Source organism: Sceloporus undulatus, chromosome 6 (genome assembly GCF_019175285.1).
Source record: "Sceloporus undulatus isolate JIND9_A2432 ecotype Alabama chromosome 6, SceUnd_v1.1, whole genome shotgun sequence".
NCBI lineage: Eukaryota > Metazoa > Chordata > Lepidosauria > Squamata > Phrynosomatidae > Sceloporus > Sceloporus undulatus.
The window spans coordinates 158849374-158875005 of record NC_056527.1 but is presented as its reverse complement, the minus strand read 5'-3'; the positions used below and the strand labels follow the sequence as shown (position 1 = coordinate 158875005).

The 25632-nt window shown below is 39.6% G+C and overlaps 1 protein-coding gene across 9 annotated transcripts in view; it reads right to left on the bottom strand.

Moving 5' to 3' along the window:
* SEMA6D (semaphorin 6D) overlaps positions 1–25632 on the bottom strand; it is a 343265-nt gene that overhangs the window by 208911 nt on the left and 108722 nt on the right. For all 9 annotated transcript variants that reach the window (XM_042473533.1, XM_042473541.1, XM_042473539.1 and 6 more), the window contains exon 3: positions 25453–25519. The gene's annotated coding sequence lies outside the window, so the exon portion shown is untranslated. The remainder of the gene's footprint in view (positions 1–25452; positions 25520–25632) is intronic.

Below are 25632 nucleotides of genomic sequence, written 5' to 3'. Positions count from 1 at the left end.
AAAACCACCCTGTTTTGGGGTGAAAAATAAATTGGTTTTGTGAAAAGGAAAGTTGTGCTAAAATATTTTTGAAATAAATAAATAAATAAAACCTAGCAACAGAGCATCTACACTGAAAATAAGAAAATTTGTGGGTCCTTTTTAAAACCCTTGTCTTAGGGATGTAAAACCCTCAACCATATGGAACTCCAGGTTGAGTCTTCCTTATCTGGGATTCCGAAATCTGAAATATTCCAGAAACTAAAACACTTTTCACGGGTCACTGAGACAGTGACACTTTTGCTTTTTGATGGTTCAATGTACCACATTTTGCACAAAATTATTTAAAAATATGGCATAAAATTACCTTCAGGCAATGTATATAATGTGTATATAAAACATACTGAATTTTGTGTTTAGATCTGGGTTGCATTTCCAAGATATTTCATTATGTATGTATATGTAAATACAGGTGTTCCAAAATCCAAATAAATAAATAATCCAAAATCTAAAACACTTCTGGCCCAAGCATTTTGCATGAGGGAGATTGAACCTGTAGTATCATTCAGTTGCAGAATTGAAACAGCTTTCTTGCTGAATCAAGTCTCATAAATTGATCTGAATCCTTTTAAAACCTTTTCCTATTAAGAAGTATGTATGTGTATGTGGGAAGTGGGGAATCAGAACTGCATATTCTTATTGAACTTCCCTCTCCCTGTTTTGACAGAATTGTATCAAAAGAAATTGATTTCAGTATCTCATATTCTTGCAGAATGAAGAAGCACTGAATCTCATTTGCCGAACTTTAGTAACCAAAATAAATTTATGTATTACATATATTTAACTATTGAATCACATAGTCAAATGTATTATAGTATATATACACATATATACAGCAATATCTAGTATGCAGGTAACACGCCACATGGATGCAAATACACATATAAACACTGATTGCTATATTGTTATATGTATATGATAAAACTTACAATTTCTCAGCTTCCCTGACTTTAAAAGAATATACATATTACAGGCAATGTAATTCCCACAGGATGTAAACAGAATCAGCAAACATATTCTTCCAGGAGTGTTACAGCCAAATGCAACAATACATGATACTGCAGCCTTCTTTGCAGGTTTCCATGTTTATTTGCCAGCTGTAAAAATGTGAGCAATTGCTTGCTTTTTTTAAAGAAAGTACAATTAAGATAAGATATTTATTTATTCCAAAATTACCCTGATCTATTGTCAACAAACACAATATGTGAGCTGTAGGGGAAAGACTAGAAGTCATATTGTTCATGTTTAACCAACCATTACCAGCAACTGTCTCTTTTGCCTAAATATCAGTAGGCTATAAATAGAAACCGAATGGAGATCTCAAATGTGTGTTTCTGCACATTAGACCGCAGGTGACTCCTAAAGTTATGCCTATTCATCAGATTGAACTTAATGGCTCTGGATTCCTATGTAAAGCACCTTCTTAGGCAGTTGTATACAGCAGGGAAGTTGTCTGTAACACATAATTGGAAGGCTCGCAAGCAACCTTCCAAACAGCAGTAGGTTGATAAAATTTGGGAGAGCATGATTATGTACAAACTTACACAGCATGCAAGTGCAACTAGCAAGGAACCCAAATGTTTAGAAAGATGTTGTAGCACCACAGTTTTCTCTGTTTATCTCCAGTGTAGAAGCCCTTGAAGTTGCTGATCATATTGCAGTCAAATAGAAGCCTATTTCCCCCCGATTGGGTTACAAAATTTTACACATTCAAATAGCAAAAGCATTTATATTTCTATACCACTTCATAGTGAAATAAGAACTGTCTAAGCAGTTTACAATGTGTAAGCCAATTGCCCCCGACAAGCTGGGTACTGAGTCAACCTGGAGCCCTGGGATTGAAGTCACATTGTGGCTGCAGTACTGGCATTTAACAACTATACCACCAGAGCATGGAGCTGCTAGCATTCAAGCTCAGCTTCTTCCAAATGGACCTAACCTTGCTTGCAATGATGAACTCACTGAATATGAAGTGGCATGACAGCTAAAAGTTTTACTGCAGCTCAGGATTTAGAAATTCAGCTTCTTTCCCTTATCAGTTCCTTGAATGTTGCAACTGCAATGAGTCCTAGGACACGCAAGCTAGCATCTTACAGGAACACTTTGCTTACACAATAAACACTCGTGAAATAGGTTCTACTCTCTTCATTGGGGCTGCCAGGTTGAACGCAGGACAGGGTTCCTATATCTTTAATAGGAATGTGGAATTGTGTGACATCTCCTTCCTCATCCACTCCAACTCACTTTTAAAGTTGCTTCATTTGCCCCTCCCTATTCATCACAGCTATTTACTGACTGGTGAAGGGGTGGTGATGGTGATGCATACAACTCTGTTCCTGCAACTGGCCAGACAGCAATGATTTCACCTTTAACTATTCCAGTAACATTTTAAAAAATATAATATTAATATATTTCAAAAATTAAAAACCAGCATACATACACAGACTATAGCAAAGACATAAACATAGAAACAAAATGGGAGGGGGGGTAGCAATCCTTATAACATATATTCTCCATCCACCATCAAAATAAGAAAAATAATGGTTCTTTATTTTTATTTTTTTGTATGTACGTTATTCTTTTTGAAATTATTAATCTATCATTCATCTCTTTACACTTTTGGGAGGGTTATTACAGGGCTTTTTTTGCTTTGTTTTGTTTTTGTTTACCAAAATACAAAATATGAACTGTAGTCAGGTTTTGATGAATTGAAAGATAAGGGTGCATTTTTTATAATTTTGTTTTTAAAAAAATTAAGTTATTAAAACAGGCACGCAAACAGTATAGCTATCCTTTGTCTTATTTACCAGAATATTAATGTTTCCTTCTTGTCTGTCTTTATATGAAAAATTAAAAACACAACATTGGTGAATAATGAAAGCAAACAATGCACAGAGAGATAACACAGTGCTCCTTCTTTAATAAATTAGACAAGCTGGTGACCATAAAACACGAGTATTTTCATCATGCTACTATAGATATATGTACAACTGAATTCATGGAGCTGGCCCAAGACAACTGCTGTCTGAGGCCCTCACCTCCCATTTTATATTGGGAGTCAACAGGATGGAGAGGGAATATGGAAAATAATAAAATAACAACAAAAACCACAATAAAAATGCTGGCTAGAAGACTTGAAATGCTCAGTATACTGTACAAACCCATCCACAAAAAAGGAGACACAAAAAACTGCAGCAACTATAGGATCATAGCTTTAATTTTTCATGCAAGCAAAATTATGCCTCAAATATTGCAACACAGGCTCCAATCATATATGAAGCAAGAAATCCCAGAGTTACAAGCAGGGTTCAGGAAAGGAAGAGGCACCAGGGACCACACTGCAAACATATGATGGCTAATGGAGTGCACCAAGGAATTCCAAAAGAAAATTAGCCTGTGCTTTATAAACTATAGCAAAGCCTTTGACAGCACTGATCACAAAAAGCATGCTTTCAAAGACATACGAGACCCACCATATTTTATAGTCCCGATAAGAAATCTGTACTTGGGACAAGAGAACAGATATGGAGAAACAGAATGTCCCAATTGGCAAGGGGGTCAGGCAAAGATGCATTTTATCACCCTATTTGTTAAATTTGTATGCAGAAAACATCATATGAAAGGAAGGATTAGACTTAGAAGAAGGGGGCATGAAGATAGGAGGAAGAATATCAGCAATCTATGACAATGTGGATGACACTAGTGGAAAACATCATGAACGTGGGACAATTACTGAGAAAAGTCAAAGAAGGAAGTGGAAAGGCAGGCATGCTGCTGAAAACAAAAATAATGACCACAGAGGACCAACATAAATTCAGGCTATACATTGAAGAAATCAAAATAGTTAAAGATTTCCAGTACCTTGAATCAAATACTGTGGTGATCAGAATGGAGATTGCAGTCAAGAAATAAAGAGAAGACTCAGAATGGGAAGGGCAGCTATGAATGGGAAGGGCAGCTAGGACAGATTCTAAAGAATAAAGATATACAACTCAGCACAGAAATCCAAGCCAAGGTGTTCTCCATCATCATGTACAAATGTGACAGCTGGACAGTTAAGAAATCAGATAGGAAGAAAATCAACTCATTCAAAATGTGGTGCTGAAGCAGAGGACACTATGGACAGCCAAAAAGACAAACAAATGGGTCCTAGAACAGATCAAACCACAAATCTCTGTGGAAGCCAAGATGACTAAACTGAGGCTGTCATACTTTGGCCACATCATGGTGCCTGCTAATGACACTGCCCAATCAGAGCGCATCTCTGCCTCCATGCACTCTGGGACCTGTAGTCCCTTCCCGGGGCAGAAGTGCCACCTCCTCCCACTTCTCCAGCCAATCCTTGGCCTGGTAACCCCACACAAGGCATGCTGGGGGTTCTGCTGGGCCTGCAGGATGCCGGCCTCCTCACCATGGCAATCTGGCCAGCCCAATGATTTGGGCAGCCCCATTTTTCATAGGTGTTGCTTGTTCCTGGTTACATGACCACCTATAGATAATGAATTTTCCTCTTTTACACAAACTCAGTTACTGCTACTGAAGCTTGAGCCCCTGCATTAAGATGATTAAAGCACATGTATACACATCACGGAGCACACCTTACTGAAGAACAACAATGGTTTAACCTATTTATTCATATTTCTTTCTTTCTTTCCTCCATGCCGTACAGAGTGCAGAAAAATTAAGGAAATTAAGTGCTCAAAAGTAAAACAGAAATCACACTTTTGTCTCATCTATGATTTTTCCCTGAGGCACCTCTGTTTTCTGAAACTGTGAAAAAAATAATGCTAGGTGGCAGGAGCCAAAGAGAAAATGATCTGTCATTCTCTATTCAGAGTCATGCATTTCACACCAGACTGAAACCTGAGGTTCATTCAGGCCACATTTGATGCCTCTCTATACCAGAAATGAAAAGAACTGGCCCCACTCAAGGGTGGGTCTGACACTTCGCTTTTCTCATAGCCACTGTGTTCATCCCAGATGCTGACATTGTTCCAGCTGCTACTCAAAGTAGGAATTAACAAATACCACATTCTCCTAGGCACATCACACAAAAGTTATCTTTCATTTTGTTTCACACTTAGATTGTCCCTGGTGTACTTGGGGGTTTTGTGTGTGTGTGTGAGTATCACAGCACATGGAAACTACAAGGCAAAGTGTTAACAGATGTGGATTGTCGTTCATCCTGGAGGCAACCTGTTCTTATTACTCATATGTATTTCCTTAGAGGCAGTGGTGAGAGATAGATATTCCTAGACTACAATAACCTGCTTCTGACACATCTGACTGCCCAAACATTTCATGATAGGAATCTCATTCTCAGCAACAGCATAGGAGATAGTAAAACAGATTAAGAATGACTTGAGCAGATGACTGCACAAAGCAAGGCTGAGGAATGTGTGGTCCTACAAATGTTGAGCAGTGATTCCCATCATCTTGCTGGCTAGTGTTGGTGCAAGTTGAAATTCAGGGATATCTGGAGAGCCACCCTTTCCTCAAGTAGGTCATAAAACAAAAGCTGATTTTTATGTTGGCTGGTTGGCTAGCAAACATAAAGAGACTTTGCTGAGACACAAGAGAAAGTCCCTGGTGACCACAGTGCTCTGAATTCATGATGACGAGGTGAGAGTAGCGTGTGCCTCTTGCCAAACATACAGTCAGAATCCTCCATGTTACTGTGTTGGACAGTGAACTTGGGAAGTGTTCTTACCTCCAGCAGAGCTTTCTGAGTTTGTACACAAGAAAAATGGAAGAAGGGGATTCCATTTTAGGTTGGCCAAGATTCTCACCCCAAATCTGTAATTTACATGTAAATAATTAATCCACATCAAAATTAGGCAAATATGTTATGCAAATAATCCTGTGTTTTTAATGACTTAAAGACAGGGAAGCCACTTGGTGTATCAGCACTGGAAAAAACACATATCATAATTTCCCAAATATGAGTGAGAGTCAACTATCCTGAAATGTTTCACTGTGCTGCTTGGAAAATGCTACTCTTTGCCCGCTCCCTCTCCTCTACATCAAAGGCACGTCTGGTTACGTCAGATGCTAGAGCCCAAAACATCAAGGAATGGAGACCTGACAGTTGGATGGACTAATGGGAGTGCAGCAAGCATCTGTTGTACATCAACCTCCCCCCATTGCTCTCTACTCACTTCCAAAGATGGCTCCCAAGTGCTTTAAAATTGATCAGGAATTACATTATCTCTGAAACCATTGCCAAGTAATTTGCCACTTTTCCAAATTATCCTCAGTTGTAGGTGTCACTTTCAGTGCTCTAACTTTGTAGAACACCACAGGGAGGAAGAAGCATCTTCAACATCTGACATGAAAAAAGGGTGCATTTATTTGGCTTTTGGTAAAGTAGCAGTGATGGGTGAGCTTTCCCTTTGCTCAACTTGCAATTAATTCATTCCCCTCTACCCCCCTGCAAAATTTCTTGGAGAATTCAGATCTTTTCAGAAGAGCAAACTCTTGAGGAGTTTGTCGCTCATCCTGTCTTCTACTTGGAGTTTACACTTGGTCAAGTAGAGGAGTAGCCAAAGAGAACTGGTACTAGAGACAGAAAACTTCCTTAAGTATCTTGTGACTCCCTGAATGCACATCTATTTTATTTGACATAACTTTGTCTGAACCACATTCCACTTAGTCCACTGAAATTCTACCGAGTGCAATGTGTTTTCTTGAAAGCACACATATCAGCACTATGGTGCTCCATACTATGGAGCATTGTGTCAGAACCAGCAAGCTCTATCCCCAATGTATAGATAAAAAGCCTTATTTTGATGAAAAAAAATATTCAAAAATGGTCAAGACCTATGCTTCTCCAATGTTGGGGAAACCTGACAAGGAGAATCCTAGATCAATGAGGATCTTCAGAATTTGGAATCTTTCCTGTGGAAAATTCAAGTATGGCTATTTTGTAAATAGAATACAGCATTTTCTGCACTGTTTTGCACAAAAAATTCTATAAACACTGTGCTGTTTACAGTGTAGAAAATGTTTTTTGTGTGTGCAGAGCAGAATACGTTCTGAAGTGGGATTTTTTTCTCAGTGGGAAAATTGCTAAAATTTCTTGAGGCTCCTGTTGAGCACCAAATTAGCAAAGAATTACATGCCTATTCTCCTCTACGTATCTCATCAGTGGAAACAACACACTACATGGGGACACAGGAGATGGGCTACTCCAGGTGTGCAATGCCCTCTCCTTCAAGGCTTGATTGGCACTGACATTGGTCTCACCAGCTTAAAATCTAACTCTTCATGTACACTTTCAGATATGCAGCAATCATGTTTTTTTTTGTTGTTGTTTTAGGGTACATAACTTTACATCATTTTAAATTCATTTTAAATTATTCAAATTGTTTTCAGTTGTTTAAATTGTTTCAAATTGTTCAAACTGTTTCACTTAAATAAACTAAAATAGCATGTTATTTTATTGCCTGTGCATCATCCAGAGCTCTCTAGATGCAGGATATTTCAGTAAAGTAGAATAATCCACTACACCTAAGAGCAGCATGCCAGGTAAGAGAGTGCAGAAAAGACCATGCAACACACAAAGCCTCTAAGGGTGCAGCTACACTGTAGAAATAATGCAGTTTGACACCACTTTAACAGCACTTTAGCTCCATCCCACAGAATCCTGGAATTTGTACTTTTGTGAGATACCAGTACTCTTTGGCATAGAAGGCTAAGGACTTTGTAAAACTATAAATCCTGGGATTCCATAGGATGGAGCTACAACACTTAAAGTGGTGTCGAACTACATTATTTCTACAGTGTAGAATAGATGTACCCTAAGAGAGGGAATCAGCCTTATATTACAGTATATGCTGCAACATGTGAAATAATGGATGGTCCATGTGGCTTTTACTATTGCTGAAGACTTCTTACACCAAAGCTGGAAAGATAAGACATTCATCATCTATCATGCAATAGTCAGATCGTGTGAAATTCACAGCTTGTGAAATTCCTTCCCATTGGAGGTTCCATTGGCTCCCAGTCAACTTTCTTTGCACCAGAAGGTCTTTGGCTTTTAGATTACGGTGACAAACACATCTTTTTATGTTTTCTTCTTTTTACTGTGTTTTAATCTGTTTTTAGTGGAACTGTATGATACCTTTTTAAAAAAATATATGTATATCAAATAGGGTTCTAAACATGTACTTTGTTATTAATTTGATACAAGTTGCCTTAAGTCCTGTATTGGGACAAAACTGGGACATGTTTTTTTAAAGTACTAAAATACCATAAATAAATCTGATTGCTCTAGAAACAAGCAACATGTTTTTGGAAACATGGTATGCTTATATTGCCATATACATCCAGCCCATGTCCACATCCTATGTACTCACTGGTTGATCACTGGTACATCCTGGAGTGAGTATATCACATCAATATTAAACTCATTCCAATGGTTCTCGGTTAGTTTCTGGACACAGGACAAAGTGTTGCTATTACCTTTAAAGCCTTTTGTGGTTTGAATCCAGTTTACCTACAGGATCACCTCCTCCCATATAATCTGCCCTGAGAGTCCTGTGGGGGACATTTACTTCAACTGGCCAGAAATAGACTGGTAACTGTCACCCAGAGGATATTTTCATCAGAAGCCCCTAGACTGTGGAATGACCTGCAGTGATACTTTGGCAGCTAAACATGTTGTCTGAATTTAAAACAGTATTAAAGACTTATCTCTTCTGGCAGGCCTACCCAGTTGATTTTATACATCTTACTATTATACCGTAAGATGTATTTATAGTAAATGGTGCAGCAGAGAAGCATTCCATCTATTTCACTGATGGGTTTCATCATCCCCTCACAGTCAATAGGAGAATTAAGCCCCAAAACAAATTCTATCCAGATTTAATCAAATGATTAAATCAAATCCCCTATTGCTGGACATATAAGGAACATATGGATTGGGATGCACCCTGCCTCCAGGCCAAGGTCAATGGAAGATGGACTCCCAAGGATTGTATAGTGCAGAAGCAAAGATAATGAAACCATACAAGTGTCACCCACTTCCCCTTCTGCCAAGAGCTATGAGAATTGTACAAGCAGGTTAGCAACAGAGAAAAGTTCACTCCTCTGTCTGTTCTTAGCTTTCATATCCTTTCCATCCTCAGACTGCAAAGCAAATGCAAAAAATATCCAACAAGGTCACTAATACAAGTTAACTCTTTTGCGCCACTGTGTAGCTGGTAATATTTGGCTAAGATACTAACAAGGACTTAAAAATTCATCACAGGTCTAGCTCACTAAATTTTAACATGTACAGCAGTATAGAGATACATGTGTGAGGATCAGGCACATAGACAGAAAGTATAATTCCACTACTTACTCCATCTAACCAAAATGGGCTCTACTACCAGGCCCGCCTCACATGAGTGGTGGCCCATATAGGGTGAGGAGTATGTAACATGTCCTCAGAGTTCCCATGGATCTGCTGGTCATGTGGCAGCCTTGTGGTGTGAATTAGCCCTGCACATGATCCCTGTCTGTGAAAGTGTGGCTGACACCATGGTCACATCTTCACTTTGAAAAGAACAGTGCCTTCAGAAAGTTGCCATATTCCATGAACACAGAGACCTAGCTTTCTGTTTAAACTTCTAAATGCCACCATACTGTAGTTGTTGTTGTTTTAATCACCCACTTTATCTTAATCTTGCATTTTGTGGAACAAAGGGAGAAAAATGAATAAGTGGCACCATTTCCCCCCATGCTTCTTGAAATATTTCTTGTCAAGGAAAGTCTGTTTCCCCAGCCAGAACTAATTTAAATCAATCTGTCATTAGACATGATAAATAATACTTACTGAGGGGGAAAACCAGAGGGAAGATGCACAATGGCAGCTCAGAAAGTTCTGCTTTATTCCTTAAAACTTCCCAAACAAGTACTCAGATGTAATTGTTGAAAGCTGAATTCAAAGGGCTCAATTTTAATGCAACACAAGACAGCTGCTGGCAGAATGTATAGCTTTGACCATCTTAATTATCTGCTTCCCCTCCTAATCTGTACTACAAGGCTTATATATGAATAGAGATGGTATGGTGAGCCAGATTTTATGCTTAAACTGTGATACCTTGGAAACAGGGTAATAATTACTGAAATTGGTTGAAGCCTGCTCAGCAGTGGGCTTAAGTCAAGTAGACCTGCAGGTGTTTCTGGTTTCCAAGTTCAGTGATTAGCTCCACTTAAAAACTAGGCTCTGAATGTACGTACTGATATGGAACAGGGGAAAATAGACCTGGAATAAAAATTATTTAATAGCAACACTTGGCATGATAAATTCTGGCCCCTCAAATAAATAAAATGTAAGAAATTCAAGCACGGTTGAAAAGTAGGCTTTCTGGTCCACAGATTCATTTTAAATCCATACGGTATCCTGAGGTTTTAATGATGATGAAAAGTTAGAGGTCACCCTAAATACAAATGCACCAATTCCTTATGTGCCGTTGCTACCCCAAACCCATTCATGTCCATGGCACATATACAGGGCAATCTACCCATCTTTTTGGAAATGTGATCATTAAAAATGAGCCAGAACATCTCTCATTCTTTCTCAGTATCATCTCTGCCAGGAGCTGAAAGCCTTTCCTGTAATAGGCAAGTTAAATCCTTTAACTTGCAAAAACCATCAGCTTTTCATAGTCAGGTGCTCTCATTTGCCTTCATGCATGATATCATGCATCCAACCTGACTGGCCACTTAGTTTCAAGGGTACATTCGCTTAGTGTTTTCTGAATGGGTGGGAAACCCATGTAATTATTTCAGGACAAAGGAATGAACAGCAGCTGCCAAGATTAAGGTGTGTGGAAAGGTAAGCTGAAAGAGAAATTCTGAAGGAGACACCAGACCAGGATGGCCATTTATGTACTTCCAAAAACACAGCAAACAGCAATTACAAAAAATAACAACAAAAGAAGACACAAAACTGGCTAATAATAAACTAATAAACATGTAAAATAAACATGCTAATAAACATGTGCAAATTCAGAAATTATTATTTCAACCAGAAACACAATCCATGGTGGAGAGGAATATGAACAGGGGACCTGGTCCATGTCCAGCCGCTGACCATAATTATAAAACATTAAAACCGTTGTTCTCAGGGCCTCTTATGATTCTTCATGTTTAAATCAGACTTGGATTGGACAACCCTTCACAAAGATGAAAGAATTCTGACAGTCATTCAAAGACTGGACCATCTTCTGTAATGTAAGAGACATGGGCCTCATTCCCACTACTTTTTAAACCGGATCATGAACCGGTTCAAATGACTCTGGTTCCCACTTAATCCAAATCTCTGAGGCAATTCTGCAAGGGGAGCCATGCGCTAGACGCATTTAACCTGCATCTTTTTGACGCTGATTTTTTCCACTTCTTTTTTGATAAATTGAATCTGTGCAAGTGTGAACCACAATTCAAATTTCCCCTTCGGCCAGTTGGAACCAAATCATTTTGAATCGATTCATTTGTGAATGGGAACCACAAGTGGATTATTTTGGAGGGATAAAATGTGATCAGGGCAAATGTAGTGGGAACCACGCTCCACTGTCGAATTGATCCATTGATCTGGATTACACACCGATTTATCTGTAATTGGGAATGGGACCATGGATGCTCTACAGCAGGGGTAGGTTGAAGGTTAAGGGGCTTCATTAACATCTCAGGAAACCATGAAGGGGCTCCATGCCCAAATACCCTCCAGTGATCCAAACCACACTGCAGACATAATTCAATTTGAGACTGCTTCAACTGCCCTGACTCAATGCTAGGAAACTCTGGGAATAGTAGTTTTGTGAGACTACTCAGCCTTCTCTATCAGAGAGCTCTGATGCCACAATAATTATAATTCCCAAGATTCTTTAGCACTGAGCCAGGGAATTAAAGTAGTCTCAAACAGGATTATTTCTGCAGCGTGTTTTGCACCAGGGATCTGGGGGCATTTCATCATGTTTCAGCTTCCTCGGGCCCCCTTAGTCCACTAAAAAGGACTTCCTGGGTCTAAAATGGCCCAGAGGATTTAAATGTGACCAAAATGTCTCCATGCATTTTGGCGTAGTTTGGGGCAAAACTTTCAAAAATATTTTTTGATATCTAAGGGGCCATGGGGATCACACAAACAGCCCTGGGGGACACATAGGGCCTGTGGACTAATGCTTTTTCCACTTTGATGCTGCAGGTTCTTAAGGGAACAAGTGCATGGAACACTGAACATTTCTTTTCTTATTTATGTTTACATCTATCTAAAGTGTGCTCTGTGCTGTTACAATTTAACAGTTAAACATATACAAAAATAAACAATGAACAGTTCCTGGTTATTTTTAAAAGTCAAGATCAAGACGTAGTTTGCTCAGAAATTACTGTATACGACAAAGTGATTTAATATAGTCCAAAAGTTAAACTACAATACAACAACAATTTAAAAAAAGGGGGAGGGAGAGAAAAGAGGAGTTCCACATTTGTACATTAACAGTATTATACTTTTGTTATCTCCAGCCCAGACAATGAAATGATTTTATTTCCCAGTCTTTCCTATGTGTTCCAAAATTTCATTTTAGACAGAGGTCAAGACACTTTGCCTCTCTGCCTGACCTTATTCTAATCATACATATTGAATTAATCAGAAAAAAATTAGATTTCCATTACCAAGGTAACCCAATTTTCTCAAGAATATGAGCAGAGCCAAAATACACCACTCTTCCTCATTTGCCTCTAGTCATCTTGAAAAATATCCCCCCCTCACTTTGACCTTAGTCTTCATAAGCCATTATCAAAGACCTTTCAAAATGTAAAGAGTTTAGAAGATGAACAAAAGCTGCAATTTTAAAGTCAGGATAGACAAACTAAAGGATGTTAAAGTGTTTCAGTAAGAGCTATACATGCATGTGGAAAAATACAGCCAGAGGAAAGTAACAACAGTTATGACATTGAAACAAGGAAGGGGGGGTTAATGGTACATACAACACACATGGTGGCCTATAATGTCAATTTTGTTAAATGAAGCTCCAAAATTGGTTAAGTGTACTCCCAAATCCCTAACCATATCCCAGTTCACCATTGGGAACAGATACTTTTCCAGATGCTGTTGAAATGAACCTCTATAAATCCCTCAGCACTGGTCATGCTGACTGGGACTGACTAGTGCTACAATGCAACATTTGAAAGGCCACAGGTTCCTCACCTTTGTCCTAGACCAGTGATTCCCAAAGTGGGTTGAGGGCAGTGGAAAGAGCCAGGAGGGGAGCGGGGGATGGCAGGGGATGGTGAGGAAAGGGGGAGCAGCAGATGGCTTTCAGTCAAAGTATAGCCTGGATGGGTTTTGTTTCTAACATCCGGCCAGAGTTCCTGTAAATCTTGGAAGTCTCCCACCTTCCTAGCTGCATTTGGATTTTCAGATGGGCTTTTCCCAAGAAGATGTTGCCTGCAGCTTCAGATTGTGTCCAAGGGAGGATTTGACCCAGCACTTTTGCCTCACCTGGGGCCTGGATGGTCTTTCCTGTTCTGGCTTGCCTAACAGAAGAAGGGTTTAGCTGTCTCTCAGCTGCTTGACCAGGTGTCAGACCAGTCTTTCCCTTTTACTACTGGCAAGGCAATTCTGTGAGGCTGATGCAGTGGTTGAACAGACCAAATGCAATGGCTAAATTCTGGTTTAGTCACTGTGAACACATTTTGAGGTAACCTGCAAACCAAACCATTTGGACTAAAACTCCTATAATTTCATTTTGTTGGCCGTATTGGTTAGGGGCAGATGGTAGACCCAGACATGTGGAGGACTGAGGGTTTCATAACCCTGATCTACTGAATACACATAATGCTCTGACACCATCTTCACCTTCCAATATCCATCAATTCATCTTGCACTGGTTCTTTGAAAAGTATCAATGGCCTGTTACAGACTGCCAAAATAAAGCTGCTTCGGGTCTCTTTGGAGGTATGCTGTTTAAATGATGCATGGGTCCTAAGAGTCCGGAAGTCGTGCCAAAGCCACACTCCAGTCCTAAGCACTGGAGTACAACTTTGGTGCAGCTTCCAGATTCTTAGGGTGTATGCATCATTTAAACAGCATACCTCCAAAGAGACCCGAAGCAGCTTTATTTTGGCAGTCTGTAACAGGCCAATATATCACAGACCTCTTCCCTAAGATATCCCTTCCATTTCTCCTCCACTGTCTTACACATGTTTACTCCTGTTCTGCGGAGCAAATGCTAGTTCATACTTTCAGCTCCTTTCAGTTGGGTTAAAATTAGATCTAGATTTAATTGGTGTTTCTAGAGATAGGCCAGAGGTGTGACCAGGCAGTTCAGTTTTATCTTCACAAATATTAATTTAGCCAAGCCTGTTAGTCACACGACAATTGTGTAAAGTACTACACCCCTCAAACCAATCCCCCCCCTTTTCTCTAAATTTTCTTTTTTAAAATAAGAGCTATTTTTAAAATCTGTATTTGCTCTGCTTTAGTATCTCTGCTCTAGTTTTATCAGTGTAAATAGTCCACAGAATCTGTCTAAAGATTTTTTTAATTGCCTGACTACATGTTGAGTTTTCAACCACTGACACAAAGCTGATACATATGAAGATTGAAACTGCAGTGCTATGCCCACCTACCTACTGTATATTTACACAGTATAGAAAATATGCAGAGTCTGAAACATGTTAACTGTTATTGAACTTGGAAATCAAATCCATGTTAGTTAAACATGGATGGAGAAAGATTTGAGTCATAGAACAGATTCATAGAACCATAGTTGGAAAAGAGCACAAGGGCCATCCGGTATGTTCCCATTCATTTCCCCACAGAAGCAATAATTTTCCTGTAGAGGTCATCTCATAGTTCAGAAGGAGAATGTAGATATTATTATTATTATTATTATTATTATTATTATTATTATTAGTCCACCCAATCACAAGGAATCCGGAACAATTATTATGGAACAAATGCCTGTTACAAACGGGCACCCTAGTACATGCTCAGCATGTACTAGGGTTAGAAAGGGGCGTCCTTTCTGGACACCCCAACCCTAGTACGCGCCGAGCACGTACAAAATGGTGGCGCCTGTTCTACACGGGCACCGCCATCTTGATGTAGCGGACGCTTAGTGTCCGCACATCATGGCGCAGTAATGATGTTGTGAGTGCGCCATTGGCGCCTCGCGATGTCTTTACCGTGCCGCAAGAAGAAGCTGAATTTTGCAGCTTCTTTTTTGCAGCACGGAGGAATCACACAGTTTGGTCGCTGGGGCTCCTCCGCCCCGCAAATGACGGCGCCGGCAGACCGCCCTTTTCGGGCAGTCTGCAAAACGCCAATGTCTGCTAAGATGGGAAAGCAGTGGTAAAACCTGTTTGCGACATGTTTTAATGGACAGGAGTGGGACAGAGAAGGAGGAAACTGCCTCTGCTCTGGTCAAGATTTTATACACCAATATAATGACATGAGATCACACAGCTGTACAACTGATTGTAATAGGTGCCATGGTCACTCATTATGCATTCCTTCCACCAAGTCAAAAGACAGAATTCATATAGAAAAGCTAACCGTATCAGGGACTAGATCCACCATGCTACTGGAGTGTTGGACCAGGAATCTGGGAGAGTAGGGTTTGAATCCTCACTTAGCCATGGAAACCCACTGGGTTGAGCAAGTCACACTCTCTGAATAAATCTAGTCAAGAAGACTTTTAAGGTGGAGTCAACTGGGTATGTTTAGCTTGGAGAAGATAAGGTTAAGAGGTGATATGATAGCCCTGTTTAAATATTTGAAGGGATGCCATATTGAGGATAGAGCAAGCTTGTTTTCTGCTGCTCCAGAGAACAGGATCTGGAACAATGGATGCAAGCTCCAGGAAAAGAGATTCCACCTCAACATTAGGAGGAACTTCCTGACAGTCAGGGCTGTTAGACAGTGGAACACACTCCCTCGGAGAGTGGTGGAATCTCCCTCCTTGGAGGTCTTTAAGCAGAGGCTGGATGGCCATCTGTCTGGGATGTGTTGATTGAGAGTTCCTGCATGGCAGAATGAGGTTGGACTGGATGGCTCTTGTGGTCTCTTCCACCTCTACGGTTCTATATTTTATGAAGGAACCTAACAATGGTGCACCCTATAAGAATCTGTATCTTATGGTCTCTAGGTGCTAAAAACTAAAAATAAGAGACCACTCTCAAATTATCAGAGGTTATGTGTGCCACTTGTTCTCTCTTGCCTTGCCTCATTTCACTATCATGCATGTACCAAAACATTATCTGCACATTATTATACAGTAATATATGTCCAAACATGTTGTACTGACATTCCTGCTGCAGAAATTCAGTTTTACGTATATACAAAAGAGGTTTAGCTGTTATTTGCAGTAAGAATTTCAGCTATTCTTCTTCCTACGGTATTTACTGCCATTTATTAACAATTTTTCTTTTGTCTGTGTGTCACTTTAGCATTCTCTCTTCTTACACAGCTGTTGAAAGAATTTTATTTATTCATAGAAACAGTAAAACTGCATTAACAAAATGGTAAAGAATTAATTTAAGAGGATAGTATGCGTTTTTCTTCAATTAAGCTGAATTCTGATTATTTCCCCCCACTTTAAATTCTTTCCATTGTCATACAGTATGACAAAATGATATTTATGAATGTATTTTTCCTTTCCTCTCTGAAACCAGATCTGGTTTCATAAGCTGAGAAACATGAGCTGCAGAGTGCTAAGGATCTGTCTGTGTTACATTTCATTTCACTGTATAATTTGTATTAACTGGGTGGAAGAGTATTTAAATATTGTTAGGTACTAATTTTTAAACCATTAGGCTTTTTGTCTAATGACAAAAGCATGTGTGTTTCTATCCAAGAGGCTTAGTTCAGACAGTTATTTTACTTAATTTACTTCAAATAAGTACACGCCATCTCTCCGTATCATAAGAGATCCACCTCTGAGATGGCTGGCAGAGAGAGGAAATTAGGACGTAATAAAATTTAAAACATAATAAGATTTAAAACATAAGGGTTTCTTTTAAAATTATGGTGGCTTATGAAAGCTCTGAGCAATTGGTGCAGCATGCCCTCTCCACAGCCTTCAGATGCTCCTCCTGCTGTTTTTGTTCTTTAAAGGTTCTGGAGTGGTTATTGGGTAAATTCTGCCCCAAAACAACAACAACAACCATCCTCATCCTCATCCTCATTGTTGTTGTTGTTGTTGTTGTTGTTGTTGTTGTTCACCTTTTTCCTGTTTGGAAGTAACTTAAAACAACTTAAAAATCACATTGGAGTTTGTCACACAGGGGAAAAGGTGGAGTTTAAAGAGTGACTAACCTGTGAAAATTGCATAATTGACATTAAAACGTGATTAAAATGAGATTAACACAAGAGCCAGGCAATAAACAACAAATAAATAAACAATAATAAATAAATAAATAAATAAACAATACATAAAAATAAATAAATAAAATGGAAAATTCCATGAATAATTTGCTACTGTTTCTTGCTTGGTTATTCATGCGACAATGGCACTTTATTCACATTTCATCTCGATGTTGTGTGAAAACCATTAGCACAATTGCAAGATTCAGTGGAGAGGCAAAGAGGTCTATGTCCAGAGATACCCAGTAGTGAAATAGGGGGTCTAGGACTTCTCGGTGGATCATCCATTCGTGGGATGGCAGAGTTTTTCTAATGAGAGAGATGTTCTGTACCAGCTCCAGAGGTAGTAAGCAAGTCTGAGAAGTGGAAGAGATCTTGTTCCACCTTGTCTGTTTATGTAATAAACCACTGTGGAATTGTCTGAGGCAATCAGAATGGGACGGTCCCTGACAACATCTTTGAAGGTTTTGAGAGATATGATAGCAGTTACCATATCTAAAATGTTGATTCGGATTATTGGGTTGTCCATAGCCCGTGATTGCCCCCCAGCCTTGGAAGGACATGTCTGTTGTCAGCATGAGGCAAAGTTGTGGGGACAAGAAGGGCATACTCTTGCAAAGGTTGCTTGGAGAAGACCGCTAGACCACTAATATAGGGATCGGTGAACTGAACCCAGTACCGTGAAGAGTTTTGTGGTGGGGTCAGAGGAAGGATCGAGGGAGTGAAGGAACCAGGCTTGGAATGGGTGCATGCAAAGTCTAGCATGTGGGATTGCCACCATCATTGATGCCATGTATCCTGACAGGATCAAAAAAGGGGACAGTTTTTCCCAAAGAAACTGATGATAGCCACCAATTGGCTTCCTGATGCCTAATTTATAAGGATTTATTAAGAAAGAAAAAATAACATTTATGACTGTTCACTGGAAGGAGTTAGTGTTGTTGCTTTGGAAAGGAAAGAAAGACCGTTCTGGGATCTGATCTCGATATCAGACATGGGTTTCAATCTCACATTAGATTAATGCATTTCAGTTAATACCTGGTGTACCTACTTTAGCAATATTTTTGGAAGTGATGTGGATATTAGTTACAATGGTTCAAGCAGTAATAATCAGGCTTTGTTAACGGATATATCAGCAATTCCAGAATGGCTCCCAGTATCAGTGCAAGAAGTAAACAAGCTTATAGGTGCCTTGGCAACAGACGAAGTGCCTGGTGAGAACATGATTCCACCAGAGGTTTATAAGAACAATTCTGAATGGTGGGCCCGCTTGCTAGCAAAATTATTTTCCTATATAAACTCCACAGGCATTTTTCCTGAGGCTCGGAAGCAGAGTATAATCTTCCCAATTTATAAGAAAGGAGACAAACAAAACACTCAGAATTATCAGCCAATTGGTTTATTGGATATTAGCTGTATGATTTACAGTCAATTTTTCGTTCAGAAGCTGATGAGTTGGGTGGAGGAGAATGACTTTCTTCATCAGGAATAGGCAGGATTTAAGAAGGGCCACAGTAGAGTAGATCAGATTTTTGTGTTACGTCATTTAAATTGTAAATACACTAGTGGTCCTTCCAAATGGCTGCTTGCTGCATTTATTGACTTCTCCCCAACTTTCAATACTATTAATAGGAATTGTCTGTGAGGCAAGCTTGCCAGGACTAACATAGATATGAGGCTGTTACTCCTAATTCAGGAGTTATACACTAATACAACTATGAGGGTAAGGGTCAGTACAAATGGTAGGTTGTTGGAGGAAATTAACACAACAAAAGGGAGTCCAACAAGGCTGCTTGCTAGCGCCCTCCTGTGCTGGCAGCCATTTTGGGCAGCCATTTTGTGTGAGTGTTTAAATTTTTTTAATAACACTTGGGAGAGTGTGTTTGTTGCTGAGGAGTTGGGGTGGAGATGGACCTAGGAGCCTAGCTCGATATAACTCCTCCCAAAGGCTTTCGAGACCAGTCCCTGCCAGAGAGGAGGGGAGCTGCTTCTGGGCTGCCATTTTGAGTGGGTGAGTGTTTAATTTAAAAAACACTTGGGAGAGTGTGTTTGTTGCTGAGGGGGTGGGGTTTCTGTGTGTCACATGTGTAAGTCACTAAGGGATGGAGCTAGGAGCCTAGCTCAATATAACTCCTCCCAGAGGTTTTTGAGGCCAGTCCCTGCCAGAGAGAAGGAGGAGAGCAGTTTCTGGGCAGCCATTTTGAGTGAGTGAGTGTTTATTTTTTAAACAAACACTTGGGAGAGTGTGTTTGTTGCTGAGGAGTTGGGGCTTTTTGGGGTCACATCTGTAAGTCACTACGGGGTGGAGCTAGGAGCTTAGCTTTATATAACTCCTCCCAGACGAAAACAGAATGATAAGAGATGATCAGAAATGATGGACAAGATTCTCTGGAGGATATCTTATCAAATCTGGGACAAACTTTCAGAAATCAGTTTCAGAAACTTATTCCCTCCACAATAGGTTTTACAAGCATGGAGGATAACAGATTTAGCATCTGAATGGTGGTATGCTATGTCTTAAAACATTCGGGTGGGGGAACCCATACATTATACAATCCACCACAATGCTATACCCCATCCTGAGAAAGGCAGCTTACAAATCAAATCGGCTACAGTATAGTTGCACAATACACACTTAAACCATATTTTAAATTGTTTTTAATGTTGCTAATAGTTTAATTTTATTTTTATGTCAATCTCTGTATGTTTTAAACGTGTTGCATTTATTTTTATATGTGAGCCACAATTCAGAGTCCTGATTATGAGAAAAAGGTGGGGTAAAATACAGTTCTTCACACTTCACTCCAGTCAATCTTAAAAGCACCTAATAAAGCAAAGCGCAGATGACAGTGATGGCCTGTAGTCTTACCGCCAGGAGAGGTCATCTCACCACTGCAATGTGTGGCGCCCCCTTCCCTTTGGACCATGGGGTATTTGTACCAGCAATGAACTAAAGGCCCCATCTCATCTATTTTTTCAAAAATTCGCAGAATCCACAGACACAAAGCTTCCCAGCACAAGACGTATGAAATAGGACATATTCATTTTTGGTTAGGGACTGGAGTTCCAGTTGTTAACTTTAGCAAGTGGGTAAATATTAGAAAACCAAGATAAGGAAAGTAGGGGCTTGCAAACTATTTTTCTTCTCATTTCTGCATTGCATGTGGCATAAAAATAGACTTCTTTTGTTTCCATAATGGATTTTACAAAGCAATCAAGGTGGGTTGGCAGCTCTGCAATCTGACAAAACAAATATTTCTTTTCACAGAAAAGTACACATGAGATTTTCCCCCCTCCTATCACACAAAAATCTCGCAAAGCTTTTCAGAACCCAACACACGTCCTTTCCTCTCCGCAACTCATTTTCCCCTCTTTTTGTGACAACCGAGGCAATAATTTACAGCTCACTGGGTTTCCTAAATAACCCCCTTTATATTTACATGGTCGGCATTCCCTATTACCCAGCGGGGATCAGCTGTACTGGCAGGCAGTCATTAGTCATTCTTAAGACTTTGGGGTTTAACATACCCCTTTTCTAGTTAGTATCTTTTAAAAAAATATGGTTACTGTCTCAAAACTGCACAATAACATAACTGTTGTCATTTTGTCATTTTCAAGTGTTTCCTTCTCTAGGTCTCATCCAGACTCCCACATCAAGTCTTTAAAGCTGAGATGTGTTTTATCCTGGAGAGCTGTTACTTTCCTCCTCGCTCTTTTTTTTCTACAGGAGATTAAATGAGGTACTTGAGTTTCTTTGGTAGAAACTTTTTATAAGTGTAGACTGGTTCAGCCTTATGCACTGCAGTTAATTTAATCCAGAGGCATTCAGAAGTCTGGGAAAGAACAACACTTTCACCTACCACTAAATAATGAGAGCTTTCTTAGAGGCCAAAAATGAACTCGAAAAGAAGGAAAATATCTATCTGTATATACAGTACAAGAAAGGCACATTGTTTGGTTTCAGAAAACTGTTCTTTCGAAACCAATTTTGCAGTCAGGGTGGACGATTAACTACTAGGATCCTGGGGTTCAAATGCCTTTCTTACCAACCTTGTTTTGTACTGCGTTAAAGAGAAGTGTTGGTATTGGATTATTAATGGTCATTTTGGAGAGAAATGAAGCAGGAATAATATCAAAGTTTCATAATAACTATGGTTGCACATCACTTTGGAAAAAGTTCCCACTGCATGCCCAATTGTCAGATGTTGTTACCAAAAAACCTAGCCAGCATGGACTATTGTCAAAGATTATGGGAATTTTAGACCAAGGCATCTGGAAGGACTCAGGGTGGATAGAGATGGTTTAATGGTTCTTTTGTCACACTGGTGCTAACAATATTCATTTTACTTAAAGGATTGGAAGTGGCAGGATCCTTAGGTAGGAGTCATCATATTCTCTTGGAGCTTGTTATACAGTGGAAAGGGGAAGCCAACCATACAGACATACCCCATGCTATGGACATACCCTCAAAAGCCCTTTTTATTGGTCTTAGCATCTCTAGCAAGCCTGAGCTCATTCTGCACTTTAGCTTTTCTTACTTTCCTCCTTCACACGCTATTTGTTTGCATTCCTCTTTGGTGATTTGTGCCTTTTTCCATTTCTAATACACGTCCTTTTTAAAACTTAGCTCAGTTGAAAATTCTTTAGTCATCCATCCTGGTTTCGTGAGACACCTCCCATTTTTCTTCCTCATTGGAACAGTTTGAAATTGTGCCCTCTAAACATGTATTCTAGACTTTAGGAAAGCTGTACTTTCCGTAAACTTAGGGAAATACTGAGTGTGATTGTGTGGTCAGGAATACTAAAAGAGAAGGGAGTTCAGGATATATGGACGTTTCTCAAAAAGGAGATATTGGAGGCACAAGCCACCAAAGAGGAATTCAAACAAATAACTAGCATGTGTAGGAGGAAAGTAAACAAAAACTAAAGTGTAGAATGAGCTCAGGCTTGCTAGAGAGGCTAAGAACAATAAAAAAAGGCTGTTAGGGGTATGTCCGTAGCAAAAGGAAGAAGAAGGAAATGGCAAGGCCACTGCGTGGAGAAGATGGCGAAATGCTAGCAGGGGATGAAGAAAAGGCAGAACTAGTTTTCACTGAAGTACCAAAGCAAAGGGCTCTATGACAATGATATTAGCAGATGCCAATGGATACTACTACCTGTTGATGAAGGCCCTAGAATGCGTTACAATGGAATGTAAATCTATGCATTTTATATAGTAATAAATTAATTATTTGCGGTCAGTTTATTTTTCCAATAATAAAGGCATAATGAACTTAGCTTACAATTCTGACTCGCTGAGGGAAACTGGATTCCTTTTTTAATGCAATGATTATAGCTGGACGACCTTACTATATGATGAAGCAAGATATGGATTACACACCTGTTCATGCTGTGTTCTTTTGCATTAGTAACTTAGGGGCTGTACAGGCCGCCCCTTTTAGATCCAGATCGGGGCTGCGGCAACCATATGCTGTGGTCCCAACCTCGCCTTTATGTGGCAGCTCCTTTCTGCACCACGGAAAGGGTACCATAGCCACAGCCCCGTGGCTTTTTGACACTCCTCTGGTGCTGCCTCATATAGACGCAGTGCTAGAGGATTGCTGTGGTGTGGTACACAGCATCACATCAGCCTGGGAGCAGAGTTGGGGCATGTGACGTATGGACAACCCCCAGGCCAGCCTTAATGGCCTGTCTGTGCATCCCCAAAATCTTTATTTTAGTTAAGGCTGAGAAATAGGAAAGGAAAGAATTGCCTCAACAAGACTATACAGTGAGTCACTGGGGTTTGGTTCCAGGACCACCTGTGTATGCCAAAATCTGTGGATGTTCATTTCCCCTTTTTTACAATGGCATAATAAAATTGTGTTCCTTATATAAAATAGCAACATCAAGGTTTGGTTTTTGGAATTTATATATTTTTGGAATATTTTCAAGCTGTGGATAGTTGAATCCATAGATAAAAAAAATCCATGGTCAGGGAGGACCAACTATAATGACAATAACTACAGTACTTTGGGATTGGAATGACAAACTAAAACCAACTACTTTTAAAGCAGCTTTCTAGGCTTGCATCTTTTATTGCAATCTGAGACCAAAATATTAGTCACAGTAATATGTCTGATATCACTACAGGATTTCCATCCTTCTCTGAACTGGATAAAAAATAAGATTTCTTTTTTAAAAAATGGATTGTTCACTTACAATGGAAAGTTACTAATATGAGTTAGTTCTTGAAATTCCTGGAAGTTGACTTCTATTCCCTAATATTAATTGTTCAAGTTACTAGTCATCCATGAAGCATATGTTGAACATGCTCCAAGTGGTTTAGAATTGTCTACCTAAGTCATAAATCTTTCACAGGTACAATTATGTGTGAACAGTGGTAGGAAAAGCACATTCAGCAGCTGGAGTCAGGTGGGTTTACCAAAGGAAAATTGCAAAATTAAATTTAGATGAACTTAATTAAAAAGGGGGATCCAATTTAATATGGACATTCATCAAACACACATTGAAATCCTTTCTTGTGTCAGGAAAACATATTAAAGCATGAATTCAAAACCCCACATAAAGGCAGAAATGAAGTGTGAATGGATGGACAAATAAAGTCATTTACCCAGGAGGAACAGTGTGTGTGCATATATATAGCTGTGTTCACCCATCCACAGCTAGTGAAGAAAGAATGCCTTTTGAAAGCTCGGCAACAATAATGAAGAATGATTGTCTCTGCTGTTCTGAAGGCCTTTGAAAATAGCAGTGATGTGACCCCCACAAAGTATTATCTGAACAGATGTCCATTGAACCATGATCCTTTGAAAAATGTGGCAAAGTAGCAAGGAGAGCAAAGGTGAAGGTCCTTTTGGGCCATTGGTAAAGGTAGTAGTTCTGTTTTGCTGGCCACACCACCTCTTACGGAGACATGTCTACATTTCTTAGCTGCCCAAAAGGTGAGTAAGCACTGCTGGGACAGTCTTCCTTCCACACTCCTTTTTTTTTTAATTGAATGGTAGTTTTTGTAAACTGTTAATATATATATATTGTTTCCATTGATACATCGCTCTTGGCCATGGAGGGTACTAGTTTCATAATGATCTACACAAGGAAAATGACTTCAGTATTCATACATAAGATTTCCAGCAGAACTTTTCTTGCGCACTGTTGCAGATTATCTGGGAAACTGCTGCATGGTTTATTTTGTCAAGAGAACTACTGACACCAAAGGGAGCCACATGCAAAACAGTGGCCTTAATCGGGGTCCCTAAATCTCAGGGCCTGCCCCCCTTTCACCACTCCTCAGGACAAAGAGGCAGATTCCCAAAATGAAAGAACTGCCTTTAGAAAGTGAAAAATTTTCCACATTCATTATTTTAGGTGCTTTTGATCTGAATGGCATATTGTTTACAACTGTGGTTGATGTTTAAGGCATCATGCTTAATCACCAGACCTGTACCATGTAACATCACAGGAAACATTGCTAGATCCCAGGGTTTGGTCCTGAAATCTCAGGACCTGGAATAGTCTTGGTTAGGCAACCATGAATTTCAGAGCAGAAGTATGGATGGAACAAAATGCAAAATAGTAATATAGGGCTGGAACTAGTTACTTGCTCCATTCATTGAGCAATACATTTAGCTAACTAAGCTAACAACCCTTCTTCATGCAAATCTACTCCTACAAAGCTTTCTTCATTTTGGCAGACGAACCCCAGGAAGTGGGAGGAAGCTTTTTGCTACTGCGGTTGTTAAACATTTTAGATCAGATACCCAGGCTGATTATTACAAATCATTCTAAAACCTACCAGCAGTTTTCAATCTTCATTGTGCTAACCCCCAATGCAAAATACAGTCCTGTAAACTGGAACTCTTTTCTTCTAAGCAAGGAAATAGATCTCTGCATTTTAGTTTTTGGAGCTCACACCTTAGGGAGCTAACAATGGCTGAGTCCTGCAATGAGGCATACTGTCTCCATCTGTCAAGAAGAAATGTTTCTTCTTCCACATGTCTTTCCTTTCCCATCTCCGCTGAAAATACAGAGTGACATCTGGCAAGCATATCTCTAAGTCTTACCAATGATCCTTCAATGGTTGGTGTTGACAGTCCCCATACAGTCTGGCCTCAGCTCAGGTAGATGATCCTGCCAAACAGAGTAAAAAAGGAGAATATTAATGAGCTGAGCGATTATTTTAAAATGTCAGTATACTAGAGGCTCATAAGAAGCCTGATCTATTGGTGGCAAGAGCACGTTTA